This window comes from Cryptomeria japonica, chromosome 11, assembly GCF_030272615.1.
Source record: "Cryptomeria japonica chromosome 11, Sugi_1.0, whole genome shotgun sequence".
NCBI classification, from domain to species: Eukaryota; Viridiplantae; Streptophyta; class Pinopsida; order Cupressales; family Cupressaceae; genus Cryptomeria; species Cryptomeria japonica.
Window position 1 is genome coordinate 267,828,050 of NC_081415.1, and position 9,855 is coordinate 267,837,904.

Below are 9,855 nucleotides of genomic sequence, written 5' to 3' on the forward strand. Positions count from 1 at the left end.
AACAATTTTCCACTTGATGTAGAAATAATATTAATTTAGTTTTAATTCATCACCACAATTACAAATTACTTTAGGTTTAAATTTGCCAACTCAAATATAAAGTAATTGAAATTTAGGCTTGATTTGTTCCCTCAATTGAAAATTTATGGGTAGCTTAAGCTTAATTTTCCACCTCGAGAAATATAGGCTTACTTTGTGATCTCCTTTAAAAAATATTATAAATTTAACCTTATTTCACCACCTCAAATCTTAAACTATATAAAAATTAGTTTTCTTTTGTCACCTCAATTAATATTTTATTAAAAATTTAGGTCCTAATTTACTAAATAGATTACAAACAAGAATGAATTTCGGTTTCCCAATTCTCCACAATTTATTTTTAATTTATATTTTAATATAAAAATAGCCACCCACTCGATCACTTGGGATCATAGGCAAAAATCATCATGAGGATTAGGTCTCTATATAGGGGCTTCACAAGCTTTTTATAGAATTTTCTAGGGTTCAATTCTTAAAATATACCTTGCTTCGACCCTCAATTTTATGTATAATTTTATCTCTAATTTCAACAAATATCTTTCACCTCATTATTGTTTTATATCTTCAATGAACTACCCATTCTTGATTTTCTTTCATGTAATCATCTTATTTAGATTTCTCAAGTATTGTTAAACTTCATCTCTTCGTGATTATTTGTTTATAAGGGAGCTTCATATGTTGTCCATGGTACTTTGTCTCTCTCATGGTCCATTCATATTTTAGTCTCGTTTCTTTTTTCCCCCATATTTCACTCTTTAAGTAATTTATTATTTATTTCTTTGGTTCACTAATCTTTAATTTCTTGAATCTTATAGATGCAATTGATTATAAGGGCATATTGTAGAAAATTGATTACTAATCTTTAATTTCTTGAATCTTATAGATGGAATGGATTATAAGAGCATATCATAGCACATTGATTCTATTAGATAGCATTGTCATTAAATTATTAGTTATCTACATCTTTTATTTTTAATTGATTTTTTAATGTTAATATTTATCAATCAGCTATTTTTGGATTTGATTGTGTGTAGATTTTTGCATCAGTTGATTTTTTAATGTTAATATTTATCAATCAGCTATTTTCAGATTTGATTGTGTTTAGATTTTTGCATCAAATCAGAAAAATAGCTAATTGAGATCTAATGGATTGTAGAAACCTTATATCTATTATTAATATTTATTTCTAAATTATCAACACTAATTTAATCCAAATTAATTTATGTTGTATACAATCTGTTTAAACTAATGTAAATTATATTTTAAATAACTTTTTAATTTATTTAATTAATTTTTTAAATATAACAATTCTTATCTGAATTAAACTTCATATTAAAATCCTATTCATTTGAATTAATAGAAATAAATTTTCCTTTTGTGCTCTCCATTGATGATGCATTACAGGGTGTGATACAAAAAATTCTCCAGAAATAATTTAGCATAAAATGTATTCTTGTAATTTGTGGATTTAACCCTGTGTGGAGCGTGCTTCCCCAACGGCTCTGAAACTACAGCCATGGAACTTAGAAGGAATGGCCATCCGTTAGCTACTAAAAAATATGACCGTTTTAAAAAGCAATGACCGTTACTGTTTACTACTGTTTTAAAAAGCAGTCCGTTGCTGTATGTTCATCTCTTATAAATGGCAGCGAGACTGTTCTTGTGGATTAGCGAGGGTTGGTGTATTTTTTATTGTTGGTTTTTTTGTCAGTGTTTTTTCTTGGTGTTTTATGTTTGTTTTATTTTTATTTTTTTGTGATTTTCCATGTTTTCTGATAAGGGTTTTGTACTGTTCTTCTTCTGTGATTTGGTTTTTGGGTTGGTTTTTCTATTTGAGGGAAGACAAAGAGCAGAGGCAGAGCAAAAGGAAGCGACAATTGAAGAGGGAAGGCAAGCTGATTCCATCTCCAATTTCCTCCTTAGCAGTTAAGAGAGAGGTTGGCCTGCTAATCCGCATTTTGGGTTGAATGACAAAACTACAGGGGAGGAAGGAAGGCTCTGCCCTTAGTCTCAGTCGCATCTACATTCAGGTATGTCTATCTGCTAATTTTCCCTTTAAATCCCTTGTGCAGCCATTCAGATATTTTGTCAAACATAGGTCCGAAGTGTCTAATTTGTAATGTTGGCTTTTACTTTTTTTGATGATTTTGTGTTTTTGGGTGTGTGGGCCTAGAACCAGAATTATCAACCCTTAAAGCTAAAATGACACATACTTTTCATTTGAGATGTCTAGTTGACCCAATAGGTCATGTCCGATCATGTCCCCAAAGATCATAGGCGTAGGCATGTTTCTACGCATCGCATGCTTCAAGTATAGAGGACATAGACATGTTTCTACACACTGCATACTTCAAGTATAGAGGACATAGACATGTTTCTACACATTGCATACTTCAACCACTATTTCCTGGGAGATCTTCAAGTATGATGGAGTCTTCTGACCTGATAAATAGAGGTTGGTACAACGTATTGTAGTACAATGAAGAACTTGTGATAAACGAGGAGTATCCTTGTGATAAACATGGAGGGTCCTTTTATTATTATGTGTGGTTAGCCATAGAGTAGCTTCCATGTTGGATTATCTACTATGAATACTATACACGTTAAGCAGCATTTTTGGCAGTGTTACCTATTTTCATAGAAGGAACACCTAGTTGGTATTGCTTAATTGTAAGTGCGTCAAATAAAAATTTACAAAGAAATGAAGTCTAATGTGTCAGATGGAATTGGAATTAGAAAATGTTGTTTTGATGTAAGTCATTCCAAGAATGGTGTCAATTGGCTGGAATTGAACTTTGTTGCTATGATCCAAGCCATTACAAGATTGAGTCAAGTGATTTGGTTTGGCTTAATGTTTTGATTCAAGTCATTCCAAACAGTGGGTCTCGGGATGCTTTGCGTGATGTCATATAGTATCTTTAATTGCTTTGAAATGTGTTGTGTTGTTTAGCCATGCTTTATGTGGTGTCTCTAGTATTGTTGTATTGATATGATGTCTTGTGTGATTTGAATTGTATGATATAAAACAAATAAAAGGGACTATAATCTAATCAAGACTAAATAAACAAAACAAAATAGCATTATATACTCTCCATATTGTTGAAAGTTGAAACAAATGTCTATGGTCTGCTCTTCAATCCGTGCTTAAATCAATCTGTCCGTCTCTCCTATGTAGGATCTTGAACAGCTTTGATGTGATAGATCCTAATACCTAATACACAAATTAGGCTCCAATTATTCTTTTAAGTCCTTACCTTGCTCAATGGGAATGATAATTTCCTTGAAGTTCTGGCGCTTCAAAATTCTAGCAATCTTATTGGAAATTTTTTAATGTAAGGAAAAAAATTTTAATGTAAGGAAATCTTAGCAGTTGGTCTGTTGAAACTTCAAGGTAATAGCATTATATATTCTCCATATTGTTGAAACTTGAAACAAATGTCTACGGTCTGCTCTTCAATCCTCGCTTAAATCAATCTGTCTGTCTCTCCTATGTAGGATCTTCAACAGCATTAAATCAATCTGTCTGTCTCTCCTATGTAGGATCTTCAACAGCATTGATGTGATAGATCCTAGTACACAAATTAGGCTCCAATTATTCTTTTAAGTCCTTAGCAATGATAATTTCCTTGAAGTTCTGGCGCTTCAAAATTCTAGCAATCTTATTGGAAATTTTTTAATGTAAGGAAACCTTAGCAGTTGATCTGTTGAAACTTCAATCCTCTGCCAATGTGTTTGCGCACCAGTTGTTTTGTGGAAACTCTTCTTATTTGTTTTCTACTGCATCCATCCTTTCTGAAGACCTCAGCCAAGAGCTTTTTCTTTTGTTCCAAATGCTTCTTATGCGAGAATTAAAAGCTTTTGTCACTAATGTTTTTTTAAGAACGGCCTCTTTCTGAGCTGTGTGGTGATGAGATGAGACATGCATGCATGGATAAGCATATGTATAAACTTGGAGTGCAAGGAAACCATCCACTTTATTTTAAATGAGATCATCTACGAAGGGCAGTCATTCCAATTCCTAGATCTATTCAGATTGCTATTAAGCTGCTAATCAACTCTTTGAAAGAAAGTGAACATATGAATGAGATATTAATGGATTGTGGTAACCATGTTGTAATACTTGATTACAGAGATATGTGATTATGGTACTTTGTTTACTTCTACGAAAATAAACTGTTGACATATTTATTATACTTGAAATTGAAAATTTTTAGATATAATTTAGGTTAGTCCTCCCTCCCTAATATTGGATCTAATTAGAGTGGGGGTCAGATTTTGACACTAAAAAAATCCATGAGCTCCAATATGCACATTGCAGACCATTAGAATCCTGCATAAACTGTCATTTTGTTAATTTTCCTTTTAAATCCTGTGCACATTCATTGAGACATTTTGTCAAACAATTCATGTCTTGTCTGTTGCTTGTTATGGTCTATCTGATGTGACCAAATAAAAAAATGGGTGTATCTTTTTCAAATGCTACACCCTCTTTATTATGTTTCTCGAGGTAATTGCAATTGTAACAGTAAAAAACATGATTGCTTAGATACATGACTGGTTTTACCATCTGTGATTCTACTAAAAGTTGTGTGGAATTAGCCTGATCGATATAGTATCCACTATTTTCGTTGTAAGCTGTCAAATATAGATACCTCAACTGTTGCCTTTGCTCCACTTGTTTTCATTTTCTATTCTATACTATGCATCTATTATAAGAAGAATAAATCTGGTGGTGTGATTTAGCTTCAATAGCTGATTCTTCTGAATGGTGAATATGCTTTTTTCGATAGCAGTGTTTAGAGTGAATCACGAATATGAAGAAACGGTCTGAATGGTTCCTTCATCAAGTCCGGCCTCAATCAAGAGGTCCTTCAGGCTGAGGATTCTTCACAATCAAGAGCCCTTGATTGACTTTAGGAGCCCATATGGATACAGTTGGGTGAATGGATACAGCCAACTGGATCTGAAATTTTTACAGTACCACTTTCATCATCTGCACACCTTACTTTTAATTGTAGCCGCATTCAGAGTAGCATGCAACTCTATTTCTGGGGCTACCATCATGAACAGTTATCTATATAATTTCTATCTATTAATTTAAACAATTTTCTCTGTTTTTCAATATTTACATTTTTTTACAAATTTTTTTTTGTTTCCTTGATTCTGTAAGGTTTGGAAAACATACCTGCAATCTTTTATCCTATTGAGCTCTACATTAAAGCAGCCGGAAATCACCGTAGGGCATTGTTGATCTACATTGATCAATTATGTAAAATTTTTAGTTTATCCTACACAACTTTTGCTATATTGAACTATGGTTTGAATTTGTTGATCTACCAAGTTAGGAAAAATGAAAATAACTGAAGCAAAGGCAACAGATGTACTATGCAGTGTTAATATTTTTTATTTTTTCTATTCTGTACTATGCAGTGTTAAATTATAAGCTTCTTGAACTTATGTTGCCTGCGGCCATGGTTTTTATCGCTGGTTTCTTTTTTCTGCCTTGCTTTCCTTTTCCTTATTCAAATTCTCCTTCCCCAAATTTTGATGCTCTGGATCAATTCTCCCATTGTAGGTCGTTATTGGAAAACATGAATTAGTAATTGGAAAATGTTTTACTCTAATAGATCTTTACTATAATAAATGGATAGCGATAACCATGTCGTAAGTTGACTACTGATATTAGATATATGTGAAAAAAAGAACTATAACATATTTATTATACTTGAAACTGAAAATTAATTTTAAAGGTAATTTAGGTTAGTCCTCTCTCCCTAATATTGAACCTAATTGGAGTGAGTATCATATTTTGACACTTAAAAAAATCCATGAGCTCCAATATATAGACCACTACAATCCTACGTAAACTGACCTTTTGTTAGTTTTTCTTTTAAATCCCTTGTGCAGCCATTGAGACATTTTGTCAAACAATTCATATGCCTTCTGTCACTTGTTATGGTCTATATGATGTGCCCAAATCATGAATTGGGCGTATCTTTTTCAAAATGCTTTGCCCCCTTTATTATGTCTCTTGGGATAGTTGCAATTACAACAGTAAAAAAATTCATCGCTTCGATACATGACTGGTTTTACTATCTGTGATTCTAATAGTGATGTGTGGAATTAGCCTGATCAATATGTTATCATTTTTGTCATAAACTGTCAAATATAAGAACAAATTTACAGGCCTCAATACCTCAACTGTTGCCTTTGCTTCACTTATTTTCATTTTCAATTATGTACCATGCATCTGTTATAAGAAGAATAAATCTGAATAAATCTGGTGGTGTGATTTAGCTTCAATGGCTAATTCTTCTGAACAGTGAGTATGCTTTTTCAATAGCAGTGTTTAGAGTGAATTGTGAGTGATGAAAATGCATGCATTTGTAGCCTATCCCTGATCACGAATATGAATAAATCCTAATCCTTTTGGTCTCAATGGCTTCTCCATTGAGTCTGGCCATCAAGAAGTCCTTCAGGCTGAAGATTCTTCACAATCCAGAGCCCTTGACCAACTTTAGGAGCCCAGATGGATAAAATTGGGTGGGTGGGTACAGCCAACAGCATTCTTATCTTCCTTGACACTATCTCTCTGCAAGATGATAGGTGTGGGTTCTGGTCTCTTCCTTATTTGTATTCTTCTATGCAAGATCATTCTGAGGCTTCTTTGTTTTTTCATTAACCTCAATGGTGTTTACAATCTATACTTGATCAGAATTTCTTCGAAAATCTACAATTAAATGCTTATAATTTTGACAGTCCAGTGCAATGCAGTCATGCACAGCTGAAAAATGTTGTAATTGCTTCCACCAACTTGTGAACATGTTCGAATAATAAGATAAGATAATAGTTTTTTTTACTACTGTCAAACCTATGGAAGCCCCTTCAATAAGAGAGATTCGTGGGTTTAATGGTTTTATCATCTTTAACACCTAGACTTAACATGCCACATGACCTGATACGCACCAAAACAAATATATAAAAAATAAATAGAGTTTGATATAGTTAGTTTTAATGGCGTAATCTATGTTGGTTGGTAGCGTAGTCATGGTAGAGTTTAGGTAAAGAAAAAGGGAAAGCAAATCTACAAGAAGAATTTAGTTGGAACCGTGGATTAGCTTGATGCCTGAGAGTATAACCAACACGTAAGGATTTGCTTTGTGGACGGCCTCTGCTCCAGTCTGCATCTATTTACACCAATCATTTTGGTTTTGCTTTGGACCTCTGAGTTCATTTCTTAGACTCGTTCCCACAACCTGACTAGTCCCGTTGAACGTTGAAGCCACTATTGTCCGGACTATAATCCATACATCTGACTTAAAGTCCTTGTCCCAAAAGAATCCATTGCCATCCGATTTACTGCAACACCATCCAGGTCTGCTGATACGATTGTCCAAGATCACCTTCACATTGCTGGATCCCAAGCTTGAGGCCACTATTTTGTATACCAGTATAACAGATAAGTCAAGAAGATCTGAACTATGGATTTGTGTGCCTGATTCTGCATATGTGAGGCTTTTTTTTTTCTCCTGGACTGCCTGACTGTTATAGATCCCAGAGAAGGATCTGTGAACATGTAGAGAGCCCAAGTATTCATTAAGTATTTATGAATTAGATTCGTATGAAATTATAGAGCTTGTTATTCAAGTAAAACTCACTTTGAAATGGCTGTTGCAAAACACTTAATCTATCTTGCTAGAAAACTTGCATTTCTTGGTTGAGTCCAGTCCCCAGCAAGTACGCCATATGTTACATCCAATGCAACTTTTCCAATTCAAGTCATTCTCAGCAGCAAAAGCCAGAAAGCAATTTATGTATCTATTGTCATTGACATTCGTTCCCCTCTCTAATCTATTTCAAGGAACAATTATTTCTTGATGATGGTTAAGGAACACGCATATGGTCCTAATTTTAGTGCTTACAACAGAACTTTTCATTTTATGCATAACCAATCATGAACAAATATCTACATATAATTTCTGTCTATTATTTTAAATATTTTTCTTTGTTTTTCCAATATTTACAAAATCTTGCTATTTCTTTGTTTTTCCATTTTGAAAATATACCTGCAATCTTTTATCCTGAACTGTTTGATATAAATTCTATCCTTCCTAGAGCTCTGCATCTAAGCAGCTGGAAATCACCAGAGTCCATTGTTGATCTACTTGTTCTATGGGGTATTTTGAACGGGTCTGTAATTTTTTTATTTTTTCCTTTCCAACTTTTGCTATATTGAACTGTGATTTAAATTTGTCAGATCTACCAAGTTAGGAAAATGAAAATAAGTGAAACAGAGGGAACTGATGTACCATCGAGTGTTAATATTTTCATTTTCTATTCTGTATCATGCAGTGTTATAATCTTCTTGAACGGTGGGGGTGTCATCACTCTATCATTCCAGCAGCCTGACCCACCTTCGACCATAGTTTTCATCCCAGTTCTTTTTTTCTGCCTTGCTTTTTCCTTTTCCCTACTCAAATTCTCCTCCTACAAATCAATGCCCTGGACCAATTTTTTAGGTTGTTTTGTTACTGGAAAACATGCACTTGCATCTTTTAGTTATATTTCCAAATATTCATTGTCATTACCATCCTTGTGGAATCCCTATTCCTGTAAAAAATAAATGTATACATATATTGCTCGGGTGGGATGTGCTTTATGGAGAAGTGCTATTTTAGAAAGAAAATTGCACACAGTATAATTCAGAAATCTAGAGCATATTTTGTCGAAACTATCATTTTATATATTTGTATTACAGAATTAGGCAGTTTAGATTTTTGTTCTATTTGGAAGTTTTGGTGCATATGTAACATTGGGTGAGTATTCGTATATTTCCATTGAAGTTATTTATTGAATCTTCTTTACTTCAATAATATTAAATTTAATCGTTTTTTATTTTATTGGCTGGAAAACCAATCCAAATTAAACCATGGTTGACAGACTGTACAAATGTGTGAAAATTTAAATTTTTAATAGTTTAAATTACAAAGTTTAATATGTAAACTAATTTATTATTTAATGCCATTATTTTTATTTGGGAGGGGTTGATTCCCCCTTCCTAGGCTGCAAAGAATGGTCATAGCCATGGCCATCTTTTCAGTTTTCAGTTTTGTGTTAATATTTTTTTTAGTTTTTAGATTATTTTTTTCAATTTTTATTTTATTTCATTACCTTGTAACTAGACATTTGCGATGCAATGTAATTAAAATATCATAATATTCTTTTGGTAATATTGTAGCAATTAGTGTTGTGTTATTTTTCATTTGTGCTTATTTTGACATTTTGAAGCGACTTTTAAACTTTTATGCTTAGTGTGTTGCACTTTGGCATCTACTAGTTGTGCAAAGTGTGTTTGAATTTTAGGCATTTACTTTGTGTACTACATTCATTGTTAGAACTTTGACATTCATATTATGTTTATGTTTGAATTTTGGCATCATCAACTTTGACATCTCTATTGACTTTGACATTCCTGTTTTGTGTGTTTATATGAAGTGTTTGCTTGAGCTTTGGCATTTAGTTTGTGTGTTTGAACTTTGGTATATATATTAGTTATTTGTTTGAAGTATCTTCTAACCTTTTTTGTTTAGTGTGTTTAATTTTAACATCCACTATTTCTTTGTTGGAAGTGTGTATTTATGTTGTGCATATTTGAACTTTGTATGAAGTGTGGTTAAATTATTTTATCAAATTTTATATTTATCCTCTTATTGTTTGTTAGTTTGTGTGGGTGGGTGTGTTCTCACTTTTCAATCTTTGACACACTTATGTGCATGTTTGATTACTTTGTATGTGTGAATTGTGATTTTATTTTTC

General features: G+C 32.9%; 1 long non-coding RNA gene across 1 annotated transcript; it reads left to right on the forward strand.

The window, feature by feature from the left end:
* The first annotated feature begins 1,439 nt into the window (after positions 1 to 1,439).
* On the forward strand, positions 1,440 to 8,726 carry LOC131859980 (uncharacterized). The gene is made up of 2 exons (XR_009359552.1): positions 1,440 to 2,069; positions 8,392 to 8,726. It is a non-coding gene; the product is annotated as an uncharacterized LOC131859980 (long non-coding RNA).
* Positions 8,727 to 9,855: the final 1,129 nt, after the last annotated feature.